Source organism: Peromyscus californicus, unplaced genomic scaffold, assembly GCF_007827085.1.
Source record: "Peromyscus californicus insignis strain IS unplaced genomic scaffold, ASM782708v3 Scaffold_16__1_contigs__length_79575227, whole genome shotgun sequence".
Classification (NCBI taxonomy): domain Eukaryota; kingdom Metazoa; phylum Chordata; class Mammalia; order Rodentia; family Cricetidae; genus Peromyscus; species Peromyscus californicus.
The window spans coordinates 34,614,092-34,640,293 of NW_026294458.1; the positions used below are offsets into that span (position 1 = coordinate 34,614,092).

The 26,202-nt window shown below is 36.7% G+C and overlaps 1 pseudogene; it reads right to left on the reverse strand.

Moving 5' to 3' along the window:
• Window positions 1–23,340: 23,340 nt before the first annotated feature.
• Window positions 23,341–25,566, reverse strand: LOC128111426 (zinc finger protein 431-like; annotated as a pseudogene).
• Between the last annotated feature and the right edge of the window lie 636 nt (window positions 25,567–26,202).

The window sequence follows — 26,202 nt, forward strand, 5'->3', positions numbered from 1 at the left end:
GAGTTCGCTTTTCAAATCGGAGTTAAGAGAATGAAGAGAATGTACAGAACTTTGGATAACTTCCTCTTTTCATTTGGACGGACTGGGCAGCTCTCTGGCTGCTGTGGATTCTGGTTAGTTTCATAAAGTTGATCAAACCAAGTTTATATTTTGATTCAGCAGACCCTTTGGGACAGGGCAGACGTAACTACTAAAATGATTCTGCTTAAGCAGATGGTTTTAAAATAAATATCTTGTTTATCTGGGATGCTTTGGAGACCTTGATTTTATCTTTAGTTGCCAGAAAGATCAGCTGTACTCAAGAACTCTGCCTCACTTTTCTCTCTAATTCATTCTGTATGAAAGATTTTTTTCAAATGATTAGTTACCATATACTACCCCCAGTAGTTGGCTGTGCCAGAATGCATCTCAACTGTTTATGAATGTTTTTTTCTATGCACCCTTTTGTACATTTTAGTAATAACTGTAGCTTACCATCACCTTGTTGTAAACTTGTATTGTTTTCCAGTAATTATTAATTATATTGATCACACACACACACACACACACACACACACACACACACACACGTACGTACGCGCACACACACACACACACTTTGTGGTGATTTATATGTCATATTCTGCAGTATGGACTGATCTAGGCTACATGTCTTTTAAGGAACTCCTATATGTGTCTCAAATTTTCTTATCTACAACAGTGCCAACAATTCATCGGCATCAGTACATTCTTATGGTTCCTAGGCATCACCTAAAATTAAAAGCATGCATCTCTGGGAGTTATAACATTTTAAACTCCATTGGTATTTTAGAAGACATTGAGTGACAGTATTATATAGAAGGGTCTTCATAGACTCTAGAATGTTGACCGTGAGGGAAGTCACTTCCTCATTCTGGGAGACAGGCTTGAAGGGGAGAATTGTGAAGCCACCAAATTAAGTCACTTGAGAATAATTTTACCTCAAAACCTCCATTTCCTTCAAGTCTTCTTACAATTAATTGTAAAAAATGATATGATAATGCTCAATGTTAGTAAGCTTGTGTGTATGCTGGTGTGTGTATACGTGTGTGTGTGTGTGTGTGTGTGTGTGTGTGTGTGTGTATGTGTGTGTGTGTGTGTACCTGTGCCTATGTGTACAGTGAATCAGTTTCTAATTGTGGACGTTTAGGGTTATAATACTGAAAATATCTTGATTTACTTTCTTTTTTTCTGTAAGAGTAACCCTTTATTTTGGTGTTTTCTTTTTTATAGTGTTTTATTAATTCTTAGAAAATTTCATATAACTCATGCTGATCATATTCACCCTCAGTCTTCCCTCCAAAAAGGGGGGGGTATGCATCCCTCCTCATATCCCTCTTTTTTTTAAAAGACAAGACTATTACCAGGCGGTACTGGTGCATGCCTTTAATTCCATCACTCAGGAGACAAAGACAGGCAGATGTCTGTAAGTTCGAGACCAGCCTGGCCTGTAGAGAGAGGGCTTGCTGTCCGTTGGTCTTTCTGTATGCTGTGAATATGTGTTGTTCCCATTGGTTAATAAAGAAGCTGCTCTGGCCTATGGCAAGACAGGTTATAGCCAGGCAGGAGATCCAAGAGAGATACAGAGAAAAGAAAGGCAGAGTTGGGCATATGCCATCCAGCTGCCCAAGGAACAAGAAGCCAGCAGACTGGTAATGCCACAGCCACATGGCAAAGTAGAGATTAATAGAAATGGGTTAATTTAAGATATAATAGCTAGCTAGCAATAAGCCTGAGCCATACACCAAACAGTTTGTAATTAATATTAAGCCTCTGAGTGATTTTTTTTTTGAGACAGGGTTTCTCTGTGTAGCTTTAGAGCCTTTCCTGGAACTCACTCTGTAGACTAGACTGGCCTCGAACTCACAGAGATCGTTCTGCCTCTGCCTCCCAAGTGCAGGGATTAAAGGCATGCGCCACCACCGCCAGGCTCTGAGTGATTATTTTTAAAGCAGCTGAGGGACTGTGGGACCAGGGTGAGACAGAGAAAAGTGTCTGGCAATAAAGGCTACCCAGAGAAGCTCTGTCTTGAAGAAAGGGGAATCAGGTAATAAAAAAAAGATAAGACTATCTCCCAGAAGCTGTCTTGGTCTTCTGGCTCTTAGAATCTTTCTGTTGTCGCTTTTGCAATGTTCTTTACACCTTCACTGTGGGGGATATATTATAAATGTATTATTTGGGGGTGGAAACCCCACCATCATTTGATCTCTGCATTTTGACTAATTGTAGCTTTCTGTAATGATCTCTTGATTATAGCAAAATGAAACTTTTTGGTGAGTGATGTGAACTACTTATCTGTTGATAGTATAAGTACTTAGACTTCACCAGAGCTTATACTATTTTAAGGAACTGGTAGTAGTAGGTTCTCCAACTACCAGCCACAGGCAGTTGGATATATTTACAGTATCAGGCATGGTTTCTCTCCTTTGAGTAGGACTTAGGTCTGATTTGGTGACTGTTGTTTACTCAATATATAAGAGCTACAATTGTACCTAAAGGATTGTCTTGCCTCACAGGTTATTGCTATGGGTCCTTGGCATTGAAGATGGACAGAGCTATTGATTGCTTTCTCCCATTTTGGAGCTTTCAGGGTTTTTCTGAAACTGTGAGAGCTATTCTTCATTTAAGGAGGCTTCCACCTTAGATCCACATAGATCTGCCCCTTTCACCTATTCCATGGCCCCAAACTGACAGAGCCCATGGGCTTCTTTATCTTACAAACTGAATTCCTTACCTGTGATGCCAAGTTCCTTTCACACCTTCCCACCACTCTTTAGTGTCATGTCCTTTCTTGCGTTGTTTTACAATGTAATTTTTATTTGGAAGATAATTTTTGTTACTTTTCACAAACCTACTGATGAAAATGTTTTATGTGCTTGTTAAGATGCTTTGTTCTTTACTAAATCTTTATCCCATATAATATGCTAGAGATGTTTGTATTTTTTCTGACATGTTCCAAGCTTCCCTCCCCTGAGGATACTCCACTGAACATTTCTTATGATATGTATGTATGTATATGTATATATATTATGAAATATATATATACACATATACATGTATATATATTACACATTGGGGACACAAGTTAATACACACATACACAAATACGTGTACATATATAATTCTTATATGGATAAAAATTATTTGATGATAAAATTAGACATTTTTATTATAATAAGACTCAAAGACTTCATTTTAAAAATATTCTCAAATTCATATGGCATGTGGGGAACATAATTTAAGATTTTGAAATTAAAATTCCTAATGCATAGTTAAATAAAAATTAAAATGGAGTCAGATATGTTCTTTCCTGCCCTTTGTTCTTGCATGCTCAATTAACAGGGATTCTGCCTCTCTGATCTTAACCAAGTAGGAAGATGAAGGTTGGAGTATTTATAGTAAAAGAAATAGAAAACAAAGAACTCAGAACAGCAGAAAATGTTGCTTATATACAAGCAGAAATGAGTGGAACGTCCTTCTAAATCCAGTATTTGACACAGGGTAGATCCATTTGACATTGAAGAGATTATTATTGATGCTTTAAGAAATAAGGACTCTTGAAAAAGGTAATTAAGCTTAGCAATCTGAAATAGTTATATAATAAAAACATGCACAGTCCTGGTAATGTTAGAAACTACATGCACAATGTCTCGCCAACATGACTTCCTAAACAAGGACAACAATAGACATACAAAGTAGTCTGGGGGAAAGCTTGGGGTCTCAACTCTACACAAAGAACTATAAGAAATTTAGGCTTGCTGAGAGTGGGAGAGATTATCCTCTAGGGAAGAGCATATCAATTTGCTATCCAATAGCTAATAGTCAGCCCTGAAAATATAAATACAAGTAATATTACACAGGTGGAGCTGGTTATATTTATATTCATATATATGTGCGTGTGTGCGTGTGTGTGTGTGTGTGTGTGTGCGTGTGTGTGTGTGTGTGTGTGTGTGTGTGTGTGTGTGTGTGTGTGTGCGTGTGCGCGCGCGCCCAACAATAAATTTAAAAAGAGGACATGAATTTGAAAGGGAGCAAGGAGGGGTATATGTGAAGGCTTGGAAGGGGGTAGGGAATGGAAGAATGGTGTAATTATATTACAATCTCAAAATAAAAGAAAAATGGGGACACTACCAGCAACAACAGAAACACTAGACAGACATCTTAGGAGTTATGGAAAGAGTTACTCATTAAATGAACTCTCGATTGAGATGCAGAGGAGCTAAGCCAGCCACTGTAGGGCAGAAATCCTTATAATAAGCTTCAGAAACTGGGACAGAATGGGTTTAAAAGGCTTGCAAGTAAGCAGTGTAACTGAAACATGGAGACTGAGGTGGGCTTTTGGTTTGGGATGAGTTAGAAAAGTGAGCAAGAAGTGTGGCCGTATAGCTTTGTAGCTTACAACGGAAGACTACAATTCTAAAATCAATGGAGGTGCTGTTCCAACATTTGAGTTGACGGCGGCAGAACTCGTTTAGTTTTCTCAAAGAAACTGTAGGCATGGCATAAAGAACCCATCAGGAGGGCCCAGGAGGGGCACGGAGACAACTGACATGTAGTAACAACAGTTAAAATGGAAACATAAGGGCAGGACTCTGATACCATTCACTACACTGAAACCCTGGAGTAGGATAAAGTGCTAATGAAGCCACCATCGTGGTGAGATTGCATAGACATAGGGCAGAGAGAGGACAGAAACCATGCTCTTAAGAGTTCAACAGTGAGCTAGAACATCCACCAGTAACATTGTGGGAAGAGCACCAGTGACCTTTGCAAGTGTCCTTCATGACAGGAGAGAAGAAAATGAAGCTAGGGTGGGCTGAGGGGGAACTGCCCAGTGAATATACAAATACCTTTATAGAATTCTTTTAAAATAAATGCTAGGGTCAGCCTTTATTTTAGCTTGAAACTGCCCCTCATTATCTAATGTAGTATTTTCACAAATCACTGCAGAGTTTATTCATTTTGTCAGTTTTTCATCTTTGAGTATTACTGCTTCCAATCTCATTTGCAAAGAGGAAAACATCATTTCCTAAGCTTCCTGTGTCAATCTAGGCATGAGATAATGAACTCAGTAGTGCATAACTTTAATTAACAGTATCATTTTTCTTAAGTGATTTAATCCCAGAGTGTATCAGTGCCATTTATACAATGTATTTCAATTTAATTCTGTACCATTAACTGGCAAATGTACCAATTTTCCAATACTTATTTGCCCTGTAAAGAACTAAGAGACTGATTATATTTACCTATGAAATAACGTGGGTCATTATGGCTCAGAATCACAGAATCATTAAGAACCTATACAAGAGAGATGTGAATGGTTCTGAGAGACTGCTTTGGTGTCATTAATTTGACACTATGTAGATATTTGTGGGTGGAGGTATTTGCACTGCAGCATGATATCTGTGCTGTATAGTCTTAAGTTTTTATTTTATTCTAATTTCATAGACTATTAGGATACTTCTCTGACTAAAGCATTGCTTGAGTTGGAATAAAATAAAATGGTTTAACATGAAAAGAAGAAAAAAGTTGACATGTTCTAGCTGAAGTGTTATTGGAATGAAGGTTAGTGTTTTAATAATTTTAATGTATTTTATTTTTAAATATGACCTCAAAGTTCATTATAATTATTTTCTGTCTGTTCAAAGATTGTGTGAATAGAGCCACATAATTGAGGGAAAAAATAATTCCCTTTCACCTTGAAAATTTACCTAGTGCAAAGTTACAGAATGTTTTAATGAGGCCGAATTAATTAGTAAGATTTGAAATTTAGCAGAAAAAAGTGCATGTAAGGCTGCATGGAGGACACTTCTACTTGGAGGTGGGGATGGAAAAATAATTTTCAAAGAAAGGTTGGTGTGAGCACAGTATTTTGAACTTAAGGTTTTAATCTCTTTTCTAGTAATGTCGTTTTGGTTCTTATGGAGAAATATATTAAGCAACTGGATATTCAATTCTAAGCACTTTTATCATGTCATTAAGATTTCTTTGTTTTTTCTTTTAAGAAAAGTATGGTTGTCACTTTCCTGCGCTTTAGCCTGAATATGTTCGGGAATTAGCCTTCTTAAGCATAGAACATTTATTCAATAAACACGCAGTACTGAATGTTCCTGTGTCAGGCTGTGTTATGCCTTTGCTTAAGTGTATCTGAAAGATACACTGTCTGATAAATTGAAAGAAACATTGAAACTAATTGATTAAATTAGGGTTCCATGTGCTCCAATAAGCAAAACCATGGCTTACAATGAGGATTTTTAGAGGAGAGGGAGCACATAGCAGGTAAAGAAAAGAGGCTAGCAAAGGTCATTGGTGAGTTTTTAGAGGAAGGTGGCCTTGAGGGGAGTTTTGATTAATGTTCCTGTGTCCCAGAGATAAGAAAAGTGAGGAGAGGAAAATGGCTGAAGGTGGTATTCTAAGCAGAGGAAATGGTGTAAACACAGACAGGAGGTGAGCAATAGTTTGTTTCGGTCCAAGGCTGCTGTCTGTGCTGTGTTGAGAGACTGTGTTAGGAGCGGTCGTGTCTTAACACACAATGCCCTGTACACCTGCAGAGGAGTCAGACATCATCCACTGAAGAGTCTATCACATTTTATCACATGAACAATGGTAAGCTTTCAAGGTGTTTTATTCAGAGACAGGCAATTACAATATTTAAATTTTAGAGATATTGGCTAGACAATTGTATGAGGACCAGAGACCAAGAAGAGTCCCCTGTGCTGCTGCACAGGGCAATGGATGTCATTGACATATGAGTGTCCACAGGCCAGCATAGGACAGATTGGAGATGAGGTGTGGAAAAAAAATGGTCTTTAGGATATGTTGTTTGGAAATGATGAAGAGAAGACGTTTAGGTTTCTGATGTCAACTGTAGCTTTTTGCAAACGGTAACCCAGGAGAAGAAACAGGCTATTATAGGCAGATTGTGAGAGACTGCATTAATATGTTTATTTTTGTATCTCTTGAGTCGCAAGATGTTTTAATGATTTCAGAATTAATTAGAAATTTAAGTTAAGGAAAAATATTCACAGCATGTTAAAGTCTACTGATGACATTTTTACTTTGGAAAGAGGAAATAAAAATGTAAGGAAAATAATTGATGCTAAAAACATTTGTGAGAACTTAAGACAATAAATTGCCAAATCAATCATTAGGAATTCAAAACGAGGTGTCAAGATATCAGTTGGCTATTTTAGCCTGGCATTTAGGAGTGAATTCTGGATGGAGACTGACTAATGGGTGCATACCCTGAGTGTTCGCTATATACCGAAGAGCCTTACAAAAAGTATGGATTTATTATTCTCGATGGGCTATATAGATAGTCTATATTTTATTATATTCTATAATTCTTATTATTATCTTCATAATAAGGAAATGAGGAAAGTAGAGCACAGACTTAAGTAACCAGCTTAATACTTTTCAGCTAGTAATGAAGGAAGGTATTTGAATTGAGTCCCAGTCTGATTTCAGAGCTATGCCCTTACTGTCTGGCTGCACTTTCTGCAATGTTTGATTCTTTGATACATAAAAATTAAAAATTCAATGGCAACATGCAATATTTTGCCATTTAAGCCCACCTGAATTCTCTCCTTAAATCCACTATCTATCAAAGTCATCATTCTTCTTGACACACTGACGAGCTTGGAGCATGTTTGATTTATTCCATTTCTATCTGACTCACATTCAATGAGTATTTAGACCAATCAATCCTCCTACATCTGCCTTCTGAAGATGGATTCTCTACGCAAATTCATATTCTTGTCATCTATTTCCTGTGTTATACTGTTAGCTTCTCAATTATGCCCAGACCTTCAGAATCTCCCTACTTCAAATTTATGGTGCATACTATTTTTTCAAGTACAGTTCAAAGGCTACCAGTTCCATTAAGAATTTTATGATATTACATATAGTTCAAAAGGGTCTTAGAAGCAGAGACTCTTCTCATTTATTTATCTGCAATGTGTATCATAGTTTCTGCTTGGCAAGATTTTATTTACATGAAAGTGATCTCTTTTATCTCTCCAACCAGTGAAATCTCTATTCATTTCTTTCCTTTGAAGGTTTATTTTTATTTTAAAATTATGTGCTTTTGTATTTGCATGTGTGTTGGTATTTTCATGAGAGTGGAGGTGCTATGGAAACCAGAAGAGAAGCAGCTGCCCTGAAACCAGTGTCATGGACAGTTGTGAGCCCCCCAGTGTGGGTGCTGGGAATGGAATTTGAGTTTTCTGTAAGAGCTGAGCCATCTTTCCAGCCTTATTTGCCATTTCTCAAATGATATCCGTCAATATCAAAACACAAATTGTTGGTTGGGGAAATTTTATAGTGTTGCATATAACATGTTAATTTTATGATGATTTTGCTTATCAATAAATTATCTATAATTATCTAATATAATGTGCTATCTATACTATGGCTCAACACATAACAGATGTGTGAATTGTTTATGAAAACAATCATCAATTAAAATTAATGTAATTCATAATGATAATGACAGAGTTTTAGTAAGAAGGAAATGTAAATGCTTGACAACTGAATAAGTATCTGATTCAATAAAATTATATTTTAAAAGTATCTATAAAATATGCTTGTCTATATTTGCTACACTCTCCTAAAGCAAATAAATTTAGCTGTTCCTCTCTAATTTAGTGACAAGTGTCACATTTTTAAGTTAATTATTTCTCAAAGCATGCCCTTTGTTTTTATGTTTAAAAGTTCATTACAAAAGGCAAAATCAGCTTCAAAATCTTGCACAATTTCAAATGCTCAGGACAGATCTGATGTTCAATAAATGTCCATAATACACATTTTTACTATTATTTTCTCTGCCAAATTATGTTGAAGTGACTCCTTTGACTGGCTAGAGAACTAATGTAAACATCATTTATCTGAACTGAATAAGTATTTAAAAGCTAATGTAGCTTACATGTGGGAATGTCTGTTGGGAAATAATATCAAATATGTTGGTAACTGCTTCAGTGTTTCTTCTTGAATTAACACTAATGCAGAGGGCAGAGAGCAGCTCCCTCCAGCCTGTTCGAGTTCATATTGTACTTAGGGGCCCGTGGAAATGGGGATGTAATTTAAATATGACATGCAGCCAACAGGGCCACCTGAAGAAGGGACAGAAAGAGAAAGTGCTTAAATGACATCCAATGGCATCGTCAGTATCTGGAGAAATCTTAAAGGATTTGAATAAAAAAAGATTCAATTTAATTAAGAAATTCAATAAGAACAAATACACTTTATTTTTAAAAATACTTGTTCTCAAGTATCAGGGCCACGTGGTTTAAGATGTCAGAAATTAGTGGAATGTAGGCTGTACATCAACCATTTTTATATTGCTCCTGAGAATGTTGCCACCTGGTTCTTCTTTTTAGAGAGCTCTGGAACTCTAGCCCAGTGATGGTACCCCATTATCCTTGTCACCAGAGTAACAAAAACTCACACACAAAATAGAATGTAGCCCAAAGCATCCAGAATTGTGCTCAGTTGTAAACACTAAAGTTAAGCTAAAGTCTCCAGGAAAATGTTAGAGGGAAGGTGGTGCTGGGCGAAGAACAAGTGTGATGAGAAACAGGGGAACCCCAAATTAAAAATCTGTGGTCCAGAGTAAGCAAAATCCCAAGGAAAAGTTCAATGATATAATGTTTTCTTTAAAATCTCCCCCCCCCCCGGGTGTGTGTGTGTATGTGTGTGCCCGCGTGCAAGTGCCCGCGTGCGCGTGCGTGTGTTGAGAGCTTGTGAGAATTTGGGAACTGATTCTCTCTTCCCAACATATGGTCACTGGGGATGGATCTTGAGTTCTCAGGCATGGCAGAACTGTCTTCAACTGCTGTGCCATCTTACTTGTTTGGACAGACCTGGATGATGATGGCTATGTGGAAATCAAACCTGGATTAAGGGAAATATCTGATAACTTTTTAGGTAGAAACTTTTTCTATGACCATAAAGAAAGAGTTTTAGATGCATAGTCTTAGAGTACTTTCATAGAAAGCAAAAACAAATATATATTTATAAGGTTTTAAATCTGTAAGAAAATTTTTCTCTTCAAGTATAAGTTCTTTTTTCCCTTATCTCTTAGAAAATAGGTCATTATTACCCAGAAATGAAGACTAATGAAAACCTTACTGTTCCAATGACATATTGGCTTTTAAATCCCATATACTTCTGTTCATTAATTAAAATAATGTTCTTCAAATAGAATAATCATTAAAATTTGTCTTTTTTTTTCAGGAAAGAAGTGTCCGAAATAAACTGGAAAGATTTTGAAATAGGTTACCTCTGAGATCCCTGCTTGGTGGCTAGTTGCGTAGTAAACCTATGCTATTGCCATTCCAGGGAATCTGGCGTCAATGGCTGTGGGAGAGCCTGATTCAGGTACACTTTCAAAGACCTTAGCCAAAATAGTTGTAACTATTTTCTATTCTCTGAAGCATTTGTATTCTAGAGGGGAGTGATAAATGAAGTTTAACTTACAGAGGAATGAGGAACCAAATCTTTATTTCTTGTTCTAACATTCCAAGATAGAAAAGAACATGACTTTCAGATTTTAAAGGATGTAGAAATGTGTTATCATGAGAAAAGCATCAATTATTATTAGTGATTTCATTATGCATAATTATGGTTTATTTCTTGTTACCTCTATAAGAATGTGTGTGAATATACACAAACAGATATGTGTTTATCTACATATTCACACATGTGAGTGCTCACAGGACTTTTTGGTGTGTGTTAGGTAGACAAGAGCTTCCAAACCCTTTAAAAATTTCTATGTTGCTTCAAATTTCTAGCATAAATTATGACAACCCATCATCGGGCCGGTATTTTGCATAATCCTCCTCCAATTGAATGGTGGTTGGTTGTGAATTACCATCTCTGTTTACAAGGTGGTAAAACACAAGTGTCTCATTTATAAGCATACCGTACCCTTACGAAAGCATTCAGTATTCCATTTCTCACTTAGCTGAAGATGAATTTCTATTCAGTTTGAAATGCTTTGCTCTTCCTCACTTTGTTCATTAGTGTGCAGTGATTGGCAAGTTCCCCTCCAGACAGGGCACCATCTTCTCAGGGTAGGTTTAGGCATAAGCACCCAATAAAGCATAGCCAAAAGGAAATATATAAATCTGTTTTGAAATTCAATAAATTCATAAGCCACGCTACTCAGCAAGGCCTGTGGGAGCATATACATCATAAAACACCACTGTAACGCTATAAATATTTCAAGCAGTTAGCAACGGCTGAGAGCACACAGTCAAGAGGCCGGCTAAAGATGGGCAGTGCAGGATGCCCTGTGAAAAGCTGGTGCAAGGACTTTGGAGTACTTTTGCAGTTGTTTTTCTAAGCAAGTAAAAACTGTGGTCCTAGCCTAGTCCTCCTGTCTGTGAAGTGGCAGAAGAGGTGGAAACCATTTCAAGTTCAGCTCAGGGTCTTCCCCTGCCATCGTGGCTGAGTTCATATATTCTGCACGTGTGTGTTTTCCGTCAGCGCAGATCAGGATGCTGGGAGCTGTGGGGATATGAGCGAGAATAACGTGGGACTCAGTGCTCACCGGGGCCACAGGGGCTCAACCTCAGCTGTCTTCCCTGAGTAACTACAGGCAAACCCTGCTCTCAGTAATGACAGAATTACGTCTAATGGGGATGAAAGTTGCTCCTTTCCTGCTGTTATCAGTACAACTAGGTATTATCACTATTTTCAACTTCTTAGCTGATGGATTAAGTCATTTATCTTCATTTTTTTCTTAATTTGCACATGCTTAATGTTAGCTGATTTCTGTGAGATGTGATCTAACATTTGGTGTACTTAATGTTTAGTCTTTTATCTTTTTCAATATGGCTTGTTCCCTTTATTTGTTAGCTGTTTACATTATTTTGAAAACACCAAATGTATTATTTATCTTCTTATTATCAATTTCTAATTATACTTCTGTTAGTGGATAGTCTGCATAAAGCTGGCTTTTTAGATGTTATTGGAATTTGCTAATTTTATGATTCATAATCATTCATAGTAGACTTTTGAATTTTTCTTTTTTCCTATTTCTAGTTAGAAATTATATATACTTTTGTGTTGTGAATTATTTTCACATTGCTCTGTTGTCATTTATTCTGTATTCCTTTTGTTTCATACTAGGGAGAATTTGATATATATTTAACACAAGCTAAAAGTAGATGACTTCGTTTTGTTCTACCTGAATAATACAAACATCTGAAAATATCATTTTTAAGACTTTTTTTTTTTCTGAGACAAGGCTTTATGCAGCCCAGGATGACCTTAGATTTGTTATGAAGAAGAGGATGCCCTTGAATGCTGGATCCTCTTGTCTTTGTCTTCACAGTTCTAGAAATTCAGGCATGTACCTCGATGATCGACGTCTAAAGTATTTTAATCTCAATTAATCCCTCTCAGTGTTCACACTGTTTTGTCAAGTATTTCTTTGCTAATTTCTTCTTTTTGCCCCCGTAAATCATGGAGTAGTGTTTCAAACTGTTAATTTTTGCTTTGATTAAAGCAAATAAATCCAATAAATATTCCAATTTTGTTTTGTTCATGGTTGCAAGGATCTTCTTGAATTATACACTTGTAGTGAAGAATTTCCTAGTAACTCAAAATTTACCTAAAGTTTAGTTATGGATGAGTGGGGCAGGGGACTGGAATGGAAGGAACAAATGGGGATGGGAGAGAGGACTGTGGGAGGAAGTACTGAGAGGGACAGCTAAAACAAAAGGCCATCTGAAAGAATGGATGGAAGCCTAATACAGCAGAAGGGTCCTAAAACATATACATATAAGAAGGTGTTCAAAATGGAGTTTCCAAAATTGAGGAAGATGGAGCTCCAAGTGGACATCTCTCATCATCAAATGAAGCCTCTAGTTCTGGGAACTGGTCATATCTAGTTGAGCTGTTGGTCAAGAGGTCCCCATTGGTACCCCTAACAAATCCAGGCTATTTCAAGGCTCTTGATTTCTCTCCACAAACAGATGGTAAGACCTGGTTGCTGAAGACAACATCTACACAACTCACTGACTGTGGAGAAGTGGAACTGAACTGGTACCTACATAGAGCCTTCAACACTACTAATTAGTGATCAGGATCCTGGAAGGGATTTTTCATGTTATACCAAAGGAGAAAGCTAAACACCAACCCAGTTCCAAACTCTTTAATTTACAGTGATGTCCTGCAATCAAGATGTGTTTGTGAACTCATGGCACAAATCTTATGGTTGTATTTAATGTCTACTCCATGAGATGGAAGCCATCCCTAACACTTCTTGGGTGGTCATGAACCTGAGACAAGACAGGCCAGGGACTTAGGAGAAATTCAAATGTTACTATTCCACTAAAGAAATGTAAGAAAATGACGCCTAATAACGTTCTGCCATACTTATGGGTAAATGTCTCGCTCAGCCATCATCAGAGAAGCGTCTTCCTGAAGTACATGGCAATAAGTATACACAGAGCTGGACAATGTGTAAAGAATAAGAGACTTCAAAACACTTGGTCCTAAATGGGATGTCTCCATCAATTCCCTCGCCTCAGGGCTGAGGGGAACCTGTGGAAGAGAAAGTAGAAATATTGTAGGAGAAAATGGAGACCACCAAGGAAACAAGAACTTCTGAACAGAACAGGACCTATGCACATAGGAACTCAGAGACTGTGGCAGGATGCACACGCCCTGCAGAGAGAGTTCTGGGTCTGGTGGTGTCCCCGCACTGAGAGGAGAAGAGGGCACCAGCCCATCCCCCTAACCCAGAGTGTACCTCTAATTGATAACACCTTGTAAATGCCAAGTTAGCTTTCTCTAAAGGGGTCTCACTGGGGATGCAAACCACTCTTAAGGCCAGTCCCTATGCGAAGGAGTAGATGGCAACACAAACCAATGGAAGGTTTTGAGGTTTTTTTTTTTTTTTTTTTTGTCTCGTAGCATTTTGTCTGGGCATCTCTTCTCCTCCTCCTCCTCCTCCTCCTCCTCCTCCTCCTCCTTCTTTTTTCTCCTTACCCTACAGGTCTTTTGTTTATATGTTTTTGTTTCCAATTTTGTGTTTTTAGGGCACTTCTGTGCATGTAAATGAGTATCTCCACATTTTTCTTTTTTTTGTTTGTTTGTTTGTTTTGTCCTGTTCAAGTATTTTGTTCTTAATTTTCTTATTTAGCTAGTTTTTCTTTTTCTTTCTGTTTCTTTTAGATTCCTGTTTGTTTTCTAATGAAAGAGAGCAAGAAAATATGTGGATTTGGGTGGACTGGGAGATGGATAAGATCTCAGAGGAGTTGGGGCACAAGAACCTTATCAGAATATTTTATATGAAAAAAATCTATTTTCAATTAAAAAATTATCTAAAGCTGCTACTATTTCAGTCAATCTTTTTGGGACACAGCCAGACTTTTTGGGACACAGCATGTCCTTTCTGGACACTATGGAGACATCCTTTATGGCTTTTATAATTATTGTTGTTGTTATACTGTTAAGTATCTGTGAAATCTGTTTGCTCTGATAACACTCAGTTTGACCTTTCAATTGCCCTCACTCTGGTATTTTCAGTTTTCATCAGTTTTGGAATAGTCTCAGCAATACTAGTAGTAAGGCTTGGGCTTGATTGATAAGCCTGTGCTGAATTAGCTGATGTGGGCTTGATTAATAAGCCTGTGGTGAATTAGCTGACCTTTCCCTCTGTGTTTTGTTACCAGCAAATATTTCATATTTTCTTTTGCCTCTCTGTTATTTTCATATCTTTAGATATTGCTTCCAAGTTTGGATGTCAGGTTCACCCATGTTCTAATAAAAAAAGAGACTATTTTGAAATGTGTATATTATTTTCCTTGGTAACTAGTTACAGGTAGAAGTGTGTAAGGTCACAAGGAAAGCAAATGTTTAGTTGTAGGAGAAACTGCTCTGTTGTTCTCCCAGACTGTTTATAGTTTTTCTGTGCCCACAAGTAATCTCTGAGGATTTTTTGGTAGATTTATTTTTAGCTTTTTGAGAATTATCTACACTGATTTCCAAAATGGCTGGACAAGCTTGCACTCTTACCAACAGTGAATGAGGATTCTCTTTCCCACACATCTCCTCCAGTGTTTGTAGTAGGCTCTTTTATTGATCTTTGGCATTCTGACTGGGGTAAGGTGAAATCTCAAAGTTGTTTTATTTTGCATTTCCCTAATTGCTAGGGACAGTGAACTTTTCTGATGTATTTCGTAGCAATACATATACATATATGCATACGTATACTGAGAACTCTCTATTCAGGTCCCTGACCCATTTTTTGAATAGGTTATTTGTTTTTTAGTTTTTTGTGTTGCTCTTTGTTCTTTGAGTCTTTATAAATTCTGGGTATTAGTCTCTGTCAGATGTATAGCTGGTAAAAAAAACAAAAACAAAAACAAAAACAAAACCTATCTCCCATTTTGTGGGCTTTCTCTTCACTAGGATGATTGTTCCTTTAGCTGTGCAGAAACTTTAGGTTTTATGAATTCCCATTTGTCAATTGTCAGTCTTAATTCTTGGGTAAATGGAGTCCTACTCGAAAATTCTTTTTTTATATCTCTATCTGCAACAGACAGAGACTATTACAGACAATCACAGATGATAAAATGCAGCCCTGTATCTACAGATATATCTACAATATAACTCCTGCCCCCAAGACTCGGGAATCATTATGGAAGAAGGGCAGAAAGGTTAAGAGTCAGAGGTTCAAGGTGGTTGCTGTGAGATTGTGTCTCATAGAACTATCAGAAGCTAGAACCATAAAGTATCATCAACATGTCTGCTTAGCCATTAGCTGAACAAGGACAACAACAATTGACATGCTAATACAAAGGGTAGAAAGCCTGGGAGGCCTCAACTCTACACATAGAACTATAGACCACCAAGGAATGCTGAGAAGGGGGGCAATGGTCTTCCCCAGTAAAGAGCAGACCAATTGCTTATCCAATAACAAATGGTCATCCCTGAAAACATACATATAATACACATACAATATACAGACTCGGAATACTCTCTCTCTCTCTCTCTCTCTCTCTCTCTCTCTCTCTCTCTCCCCACACACACACACACACACACACACACACACACACACACACACACTATATGTATGTGATAATAATTAATGAAAAAAGAGGTCATGAATTTAAAAGAGAGCAAGGAGAGGCTTGGAGGGAAGAAAGGGAAGGGAAATATAATGTAATTATATTATAATCTGAAAATAAAAGAAATAATTAAAAAGGGAAAACGTAAACTAGAAGAAATTATGAAGTTCAGCTACTCCTCATAATGTTTAAAGAAATGAAATGTTTTTTAATAATAACACATTTAAAATAGAAAGAAATAAAGGAAACCAGGAACTGGTGAAAATATGATTCTTCCTAAGAAAACCATAGTATTTCAGAATTTTGGTGAGTAGTAAACAATTCAAAATGCTTTTTCCTCATACATATTAGTTGGACATTCTTAATGCCAAAATACGAAGTGCAAAACACTCCAAAATTCAATTTTATTTGAACACATGATGCCACAGCCCAAACTTCTACAACATGAATTTTATTTCCAATAAAAAGAAAAGAGTAAGATAGTTATAAAATTACATTTTAAAATATTATTACTGTTAGGTATGTGTATAAAAATATGAAAAATACATGTGTTCTGGTGTTTTTACCTGAAAATTTCTCATTGTGGGGAAAAATGCCAAAATATTAAAAATAACGATCTGAAATCCTAAATGTTCTGTTGTGAATCATTTTGAACACGTAAGGTGAACTTTCAGCAGTTAGCATCTTACCTAGAAAACAAATGCTTCTAGAAGAAATGGAAGATAAAGGGGAATTAAGTTTGGGTAGCACAGGCAGTAACATGACTAAAGCACCATATACACATGCATTATTGTACTGTTTCGTGCAATGGATACAACTGAAACACACAAAAAAGGTGTGCTTACAAAAAGGAAAAGAACAGAATACAAAAAAGAGACAAATAAACTATTTAAAAAATACCAAGAGACACTGGTAAGATGACTGAGAAACTGACGATTTTCACATTACTGGGCTTTCTTTGAAGATGCTGGATAAACTGTTCACCATGGTGTTATCCTACTCCAGCAATATCAATTTGACTCTCAAAACTTGAAATGAGGGAAGAAAAGGCCATTCCCTAAGCCTGAGCTATAACTTCATGCAATTCTTCCAGAATCCACTGCCTTGTAAAGTAGCATAAGATGACAAGTTGTTTGTTATGTCACTTTTATGAGCTTTCAAATATCAAGCTACAGATGTGTGGATCATTTGGATATCCCAGCCTGTCAGTCACAGACTCTAATTGCTGCCTGAGCTTAAACCAGGAATTCCTCCTTGAGTCAGTTAAACATATCTCGTGCCTCTGTGTTTTGTCTTCCTGTGCTGGCTGCTGGTTGGTGTCTTCAAGCAAGCTGGTTCTATCATTTATTTCATTGTCTTAAAATGTAATACTTATTTGGGGACCATTAAGTGAAATACTGCAGGTATATCTCTACAAACACATTATTAATTTAGTCAGCTTGAAAATCAGACATAACTGTGATAAAATAAGCAGTAAACACTTCACCTCTTTGTTAGTTAACTCATAGTACCCAAATGTTTCCAATCCCCATTTCACTTCCCTTTTAGCCATCCATTCACTTCCCTTTTAGCCATCCACTCATGAGTAGAAACTAGTGCAGACTTTGAAGAGTTGATCTTTAATTTTAGTTATCAATATTCAGTTTTAATGAGTCTCTTCATCTTTGCTCATATTCAGCTCCATTATTATTTCATTCAGGCTTTCTGTATAACATTTGGTACATTTGTGATATGTCCCACACTTTGCAATATGTCAGATACACAAATGCGCAAAACCCATACATCATTTTTGTATGTGATTTTCATTATGACATGTAACATGAGTTATATTTCTAGTAAGAATGATGGATTGAGGCTAATGTTCACATTCTGAAAGTTGTGGTTTTGTTAACTGGTGCATTTACTTGCATGACAAGTTGAAGTCAATGCAAACTTCTAGAATAAGCTGAAAGTAAAGAAGACCAAATAAAGCTCTTACATTGGCAAACGTGCATCAAAGGGACTACACCTGTCCCCTAGCATTACTGTGAACATGGAACTGAATTTGAGAAAGCATAAACATTCAGGAATTTCAGGGAATTAACAATGACTGTCCTGAAACATTCTGTAAACTTGCCAATTACCTTTTGCTTTATGTCAGGGAAACATTACCTCTAGTATTCATTTCTATGTTTCACAGTACAAATATTCCTGACTCATAAAAGTCACAAAGGCATAGGACAACAATCTTTAGTCTCTGTGACAGATGATGTCTGGCAAGAATGATATTTATTTTCCTCTCTTCTCCTCCCCTTCCCTCCCCTCCCCTCTTCTCTCTCTCTCTCTCTCTCTCTCTCTCTCTCTCTCTCTCTCTCTCTCTCTCCCCCCCCCCTCCAAGAGCATGTACTCAGAAGAGAAAATACACAGAGATGGGAAGTGAACTTGGTTTTTATTTTAATTCAGGTGGCAACTGTCATTTCCATATACTTATGTTTTAAAGAGAATGTTCATTAGATCAAATGTTTATGATATCTATACTTGTTTTTATTAGATACTTTACATTAATCAATTTGTCACCTGTCCAGGAAAAGCTTTACTAGTAGGAATTCTACTCTATTTCAATGGGTTAGACTCAGGTGGAGATGTTAACTGTTCACAACAAGCAACATCCATTATAAGGAATCTTAGTGCTTTAGAAATTGTATATAACATGACATAGGATGGAAGGAACTTGTTGCTAACAAGTTTCCCATTTTCTGTGAATGGTAAGACAAAACTACAGGAAAGTAAGGAAGCCATACGAAACCATCCTTTCAGAATAATAACTTAAAGACAGAGATGCTGAAGAGAGAATGATGAAACGTCAAAATAACTTCAATCAACCAAACTCTAGTCCATGATCGTTTACCCTGTGTTCCTCCCCTACTGTAATTATAACCTCTTAGGTGGATGGACTAAAGCAGCCAGGGTGACAGAAAAGAGAAACTGGGGAAGGGGCCCAGTATTGGTCTAATGTTAGAGTTTGGAAGAATAATTCACTGCAATTTGAAAACACTGAAGATGTTCATGAGCAGCTAAGCATATGAACTACAGGGTAAAAAAAAAAAAATCACAAACTATACATGAGCAAAGGGACATCTTCAAAGCTTCTGAGAGAAAGGGAAGCCGTGAAGGTAGAGAGCAGCACTTTGTAACATTTGATTGATGAAGACATTAGAAGCAAAAATGTAGATTCTCATGAGGAAAAGAGTCACGAATCCTTTCTTCACTAGCCAAGTAAATTTAAAAGTCTGCCAAAAGAATCGACCAGAAAAAGAATGCTAAATCGAATTATCTAAAAGAAAATTAGGGAAAATGTGACAATAACAAACCAGTAGATTCTCTGTTGTGTTCACAGGAGGATGCACTTGGTTGTTTGGCTGACTCACAAATCTGAAAGTAGGTACGCAGTGATGGGAATGAGGACCAGGGATGTGGGTGGGGACTTCGTGTGTCCGGGAGAAGTACAGAGGAAAAGGTGCAGCTCTGGCAGTGAGAGGCCATGGTCTAGCAGGTGTAAAGGTACAATTGAGCTTAATGTAGGTCTTCCGTAACACATATTCATCCTGGGGTCAGGAAGAAAGTCACTCAGCTAAAATAACAAGTATATAAAACTTTAGAAAGAGGTATTCTGACTCAACTGTTGTTGTTTTTTAATACTGTACTATTCTTACATCTTTTTCCTTTACAAGAGTATGGACTTTTAATGGGGAAAGTACTTTCTGTGTACTAGAGTTAAATTAGTTAGCAAATTATTATAAGTAATGTGAACCAGGTATTTCACAGTTAGAGGAAAATGCTATGAATTAGGAAGTATGGATAGTTTAATAGAACTCTTGTAGATTGAAACAGGAGGTATCAACTCATGAAATGGATGGATGGATAGAGAGATGCAAGGTAGGGTACACATTTGTACATATGCAGACAAGGAATTAAATGTAGATCTGTGTGTATGCACGAGTGAGTCTGCACATCCACTTCCTTTCTTGAGGATGTGGCTAGGAAGAATGAAACCCTGTATAATGAACATACCTCCTTGTGCTTAAATTGAAGGCTTCCAAAGTCCATTTTCCAATAATGGAAAACAAAACAGACTTGTCTGGAATAATCGTTTATTTCTGGACCAAGACTTCATTCACCCCCACATCTCCTGACTCACACCCCCCTCCAGAACACACAAGCACACATACATGCAAATGCATGCACACAGACACATGCATGCACCCACATATAGTCACATGTATGTACACACACAAACACACACACACACACACACACACACACACACACACACACACACACACACACACACACTTCTGAAATACCTTTTGGTGCCAGAAAATGAAGTGTTGAGAAATGATAAAAGTTGGTGAATATCAAAAGGAACTATTAAATGTCAAAGCTGAAAAGATTTGAGTAACAAAATTCAGTAATGATAGTATTTATGATGTAATTACAATGTAGGGAGAGATGTGTGCCAGACAAGACCTTTACCAAGTGACAAATGTTAATGTGACTAGAACGGAGCCATTTCAATACCACGGGCTTGCTGACAGGTTGAATGGAAAAGGGCAGACCATTTCTGGGCTATTTTTGCCAACATACATAACCTCAGTCTCATTGAAGGAAAAACAAGCACAAATAAAACAACTGAGTAGTCATCTTTAAAATGGTCAAGGTCATGAATGACAAGGAAGCCTGCCAAGCAGGAAGAGACTAAAAACATAGATATGATAGCTAAATAGTGGTCCTTGTGGCTTACTACATATTAAAAGACTAAGGAAAGGCATTAGTAGAACATTGGTATGTTCTGCAAAGTGTAAGTCAGTCAATATTTGTACATCACTATTAGTTTTCTGGCTTTGAGGACCATACTGTGACTACATGCTGCTAGCTTTAAGGGAAGCTGAGTGGCCAGCTCAAAGCAATTCTGTGTGTTACATTGGAAACATTAAAGATAAAAGTATTTCAAAATGAAAAGTATAAAAAGAAAGAAAAGAAAAGAAAAGAAAAATCCTGGTGTTTCTGTGTTTTCAACTCTGTAACAGTGTTTGCATAATAGCCCTTCAAACTGTAAATATTTCCACATGCAAAGGACGGGGCTTCACTATTGCTAAATAAGTGTAATTATTAGGCAAGTCACAAATATAGAAAAACTTTTGTGTAGGCAGCTATATGTTATTTATATCTGTTATAAGCTCATGAAATATGAAATAATATTTCATAAAAAATACAACATAATTCTACTCCAAGCTAAGATAAAAGTCAATATAGAATGCAAAAGAAAAAAAAAACAGTGTTGGATCTGAAAGTGAGCCCTTGAGATATGATAAATCTAAATATCCTTTAGAATTATAGAAGGAACATTGAGTGTCTCTTGCAGAGAAGCAGTATAATAATTCTATGTCTAGGACATGGCCTCTTGGGTAATATATTTTTCAAAAACAGCCTATGATATAGCTTTGTCATCTGTCTTCATGATACTCAAAAGTTGCCTCATAAAGAGAGTGAACATGGGTTAAATTTAAGCAATATAAAATGTCAATTTCCAGTTGGAGCTAGAGGAGAGAAAAGCATGTATTTTAAATTACAATTAATATATGAGTAATGTATGCTCTATGTTACTTTTATGGGGATACACAGATAATGCAATCCTTTAACTTTTCATTAATAAGTATCTTTGTAAAACTCAGTTTTTTTTCCAACTTTTACTCCATGTTTTCAAAAAAGTCATTTTCACCTTGCCTGTTGATAACAAAATGGTTAGCTTTTGACCAGTAGGAAATTGTGCTGGATAGTTTTATGTCAACTTGACACAAGCTAAAGCTATTCTAGAGGAGAGAATCTCAATTGAGAAAATGCCTCCATAAAATCTGGCTGTAGGCAAGCCTGTAGGACATTTTAAATAGTGATTGATGTGACAGGGCCAAGCCTACTGTGGTGGTGCTGTCCCTGGGCTGGTGGTCATGGGTTTTATAACAAAGCAGTCTGAGCAAGCCGTAAGGAGCAAGCCTGTAAGCAGCACCCCTCCATGGCCTCTGCCTCAGCTCCTGCTTCCAGAATCCTGCCTGGTTTGAGTTCCTGTCTTAACTTCCTTTGATGATGATGAACTGTTATGTGGAAATATAAGCCCAATAAACTCTTTCATCCCCAAGTTGCTTTGGTAATAGTATTCCATCACAGCAACAGAAACCCTAACTAAGGCTGAATTCTTTTACCTATTGTCTGAATCTTTCAATAAGTTTTCACTATTAACCACTGGGCATTTCAGGTTTTTATATTATTTCCTGTGACACATTCTATTGAGTCACTAAATGTAACATGATGTACAATTTCAGGAAAATCTATGGTCCCTTCTTTTTTCCTGTCCTTCTCCTTTCATTTATTATTTCAGTTTTTTCATGTCTATGTTTTGTGATACTTAAGCTACTGAGGATGACTCTAAACATCGTTGTTGTTGATTAAAATGAAAAGGAGCTATCCCCACTTAATGAGACCAGTCACCTAAGTTTCTGAAGCAATGGATAAAGTGTTATAATTTCCTATTATTAAAAAAAATCCCCCAAAGAAAACCAACAAAATCCAAATCTCCTATAAGGGTAAAGCAGCATTAGAATGTGAGGGCCTGACAATCTCAATGGGATCTCTTACACATACTTCAGTCACAACTCTTATCAGTGTTTATGTAGGAGGAATGGCTGTAAGATCTCAGAGGTGTGGGATGCATATAATAGATGTTTGATCAGTATTATCAATCATGAGTATCCTCAGAGGTAGTGGAGGTCACAGTATTAGCTGTGTGTTTAATAATCTTACAAATACTACTAAATTCTTTTGAGAAAGTTGCATAGAAATAACAGCAATGCAGAATTTGCCCATTTATTTCTTAATATGGTTGTGTTGTGAGGTTTGTCCCCCATCCCTCTCTCAGTGACTAGCAGAATAACTTCTCTTCTGACCTGTACTGACTGTCTACTGAGCTATCTTTGTTTTTGTTTGCTATCTTAAGTGCCTTATTGTACAGCAATAAAGCTGTACAATGACATTTTTATAGTCATCTGCTAGAATGATAAATATTTAGGAATCCTGTAGAATATTCTTTGTAAAAAAAAAATTTAACCTTTGTGAATAATAACAATACAAATATAATTCTTCTATCATGGTCATCAAAATTTGCAAGCCATTTTTAATTTTATAGTTCTTAAATTTTAACTTTTATAATTTAACCTGTGACAAATTAAAAATGAGAATCTAAAAATAAACTAAATCCCATAAAATAAAACTTGAAAAATCTGTGTTTTTTAAAGGAGGGCCTTGGGTCTTTGAAAATGTTTCTTCATTAGCTTAAGAAGATCTAGGCTTCCCTGCAGATCGACTTTTTCATAAGTGTGTACAATTTATCACCACTGATGTCCACATTAATCTTTTATTTTCTGTCTGAAATAATGCCTCCTGCTTAAACCCAGACATTTAGAAAACAATGAGACGATGCCCCATCAAGTTGATGTATGTGTTCCAGATGTACCCGTGACACTTTAAAGTCCTTGTCACTTTACCTGCCTTAATATTGCACAATAAGAGCACTTCTACTTTTTTTCTAGAAGGAGGGAAGAAGAATATATATTCTTGGTTATTTTCCTTGGCCAGCAATGTTTATCATACAATCTGAAAAATAAACATCAAACCAAAATTCAATGCTGAGAAGAAAGAAAATTAAATTAAAATGGCCCATTAAAAAAAGCATAACACTTCTCATTAACAAAAACAAATGGAGAAATGGAAATGGAAGGAATGGCACAATGGTGGGAAAGAAAGATGCCCCTTTTGAGACTGTCCTTCTGAGAAAATAAGTATAAAGAGAACTACATGAGGAAAACTACTCATTTTGCCTCGGATACTGTGTTAGCACTTTAATTTTTTCAGTGTGCTACATTTGCATTTTGATAGGGGAAGAAAACCTGTTTAGAGTAGTCTTGTAAACTTATAAAGCACAGACTTTTCACACTTACAGGTGCCAAATTGTTAAAGTGATGTGCAGACGGAAGTTTACCTGTGTCCCGCCCAATCCTGCAGTCACTGGGTCCCATGTAAACACACAGAGGCTTTTATTAATTACAAACTCTATAGCCTATGGCTCAGGCTTCTTATTACATAGCTTTCATGACTTAACTTACCAAATTTCTATTTATCTATGCATTGACACATAGCTTTGTGGCTTACCAGTACTTTCACATCTTGCTTCTCCTGGTGGGTGATAGCATCAGCCCCACTCTCCTTTCTTCTCCTCTCTCTCCAGTTTGAATGTACCTCCTAACCTTATCCTGCCCTACCATTGGCCAAATGCTTTATTATCGACCAATCAGAGCAACACATATTCACAGTGTACAGAAAGACATCCCACAGAAAATACATATTGATAAGGTGTTACTCATGTATCTCTTATTTCCTGTGATTGAAAAGAAGTATGAAATCTAAAAGGGTTACTTTATAATTTAAATTCACAGACTTTTTGTCTATGCGAGTCTACATGTACAAACAAAATAAAGAGGGACATCATAATGCTTGAACAGATTATTGGCACTTGCCAGAAATTTATTTCTCCAGAATAAATAACCTTGTGTAACTGAATGTAAGTATGTTGGCTAAAGATCTTGCCAAATCCTTGAGAGTCAGATGTCCTTCAGTATGCGATTTTTTTCATATCCTCAGAGATTAATGTGACATGCACAGGCTTTAACATCCCAATTACACACTAAAAGTTTTGCTCTTGTATAAAGACTACCATGACTTGCAAACCTTTGCTACAATGATTACATTTGTAGGGTTTCTCTGCAATATGATTTTTTAAATGTTTTTGAAGACTACTGATACATATAAAGACTTTAACACTGATTACATTCATAGGGTTTTTCTTCAGTATGAGTTCTTTTGTGAATTTGGAGACTCCTTTGATATACAATGGCTTTATCACACAGATTATATTCATAGGGTTTCCCTCCAGTATGTGTTCTTTTATGTATTTGGAGAATACTGTGTTGTGAAAGATGTTATCACATAGATTACATTTGTATGATTTCTCTCCAGTATGTGTTATTTTATGTGTTTGAAGATTATTCTGATGGGCAAAGGCTTTACCACATTGATTATATTTGTAAGGTTTCTCTCTAGTATGTATTCTTTGATGACTTTGGAGATGACTATAATATGCAAAGGCTGTATCACATTGATTACATTCATAGGGTTTCTCTCCAGTATGTGTTCTTTTACATATTTGAAGATGGCTATGATAATCAAAAGTGTTAACACATTGATTATATTCAGAGATTTTCTTTCCAGTTTGATTTCTTGCATGTCTTCCATGTCTTCTAGAACTTTAACAATGTTCTTCAGTATTATGGTCTTCCCAACTGTAGCCTATAGCAGTGAGGTTATCATAGGTCTCCAGCATCCCATCTTTGCAGAGATTCTTCTGGGAAGGATCCAACAAAACCCACTCACTCTTCCAGAGTGAAGTCGACATGCACATCATCATAGGTCACTGCATTAGGTTTCTACTGAAGTTCCTGCAAAGAGTTAGGCATTCACTCCAGTTTTGTAGTCATCTTCCAGAAATCTGTAGTGCCTTGATTAAAGATGTCTTGGCTTCCCAGCTCGCCCATGTTCTCCACTAAGCTCCACGTAGCAGTGCCTGCACCACACAAAAACAATGGTCCCAATTCCTCTTCAAAGCCAAGCCAACTATCCACTACAGTGATGCACACATGTGCACACACCTATGAAGACTTTTCTCGATATAATTTCAGGAAAATACCAGAATTGTGAATTTTTAATAGATACTTTAGAAGCTTTGTGAATGTGATTTAAGGCCAGATATGGTATTTCATCCCCATAATCCCAGTATATGGGAGGCTGAGACAGAAGAATTGCTATGAGTTTGAGACCATCCTTGCTCATGTACTGAGTTCTAGAATAGATTGGTTAAAGAATAGGACTCTGTCTAAAAAAATAGCCTTTAAACATTATTCTTCAAAGAAGTTTTTGTAGAAATATAGACAGACTGGAAATGTGGTGACTTTATAAAAGC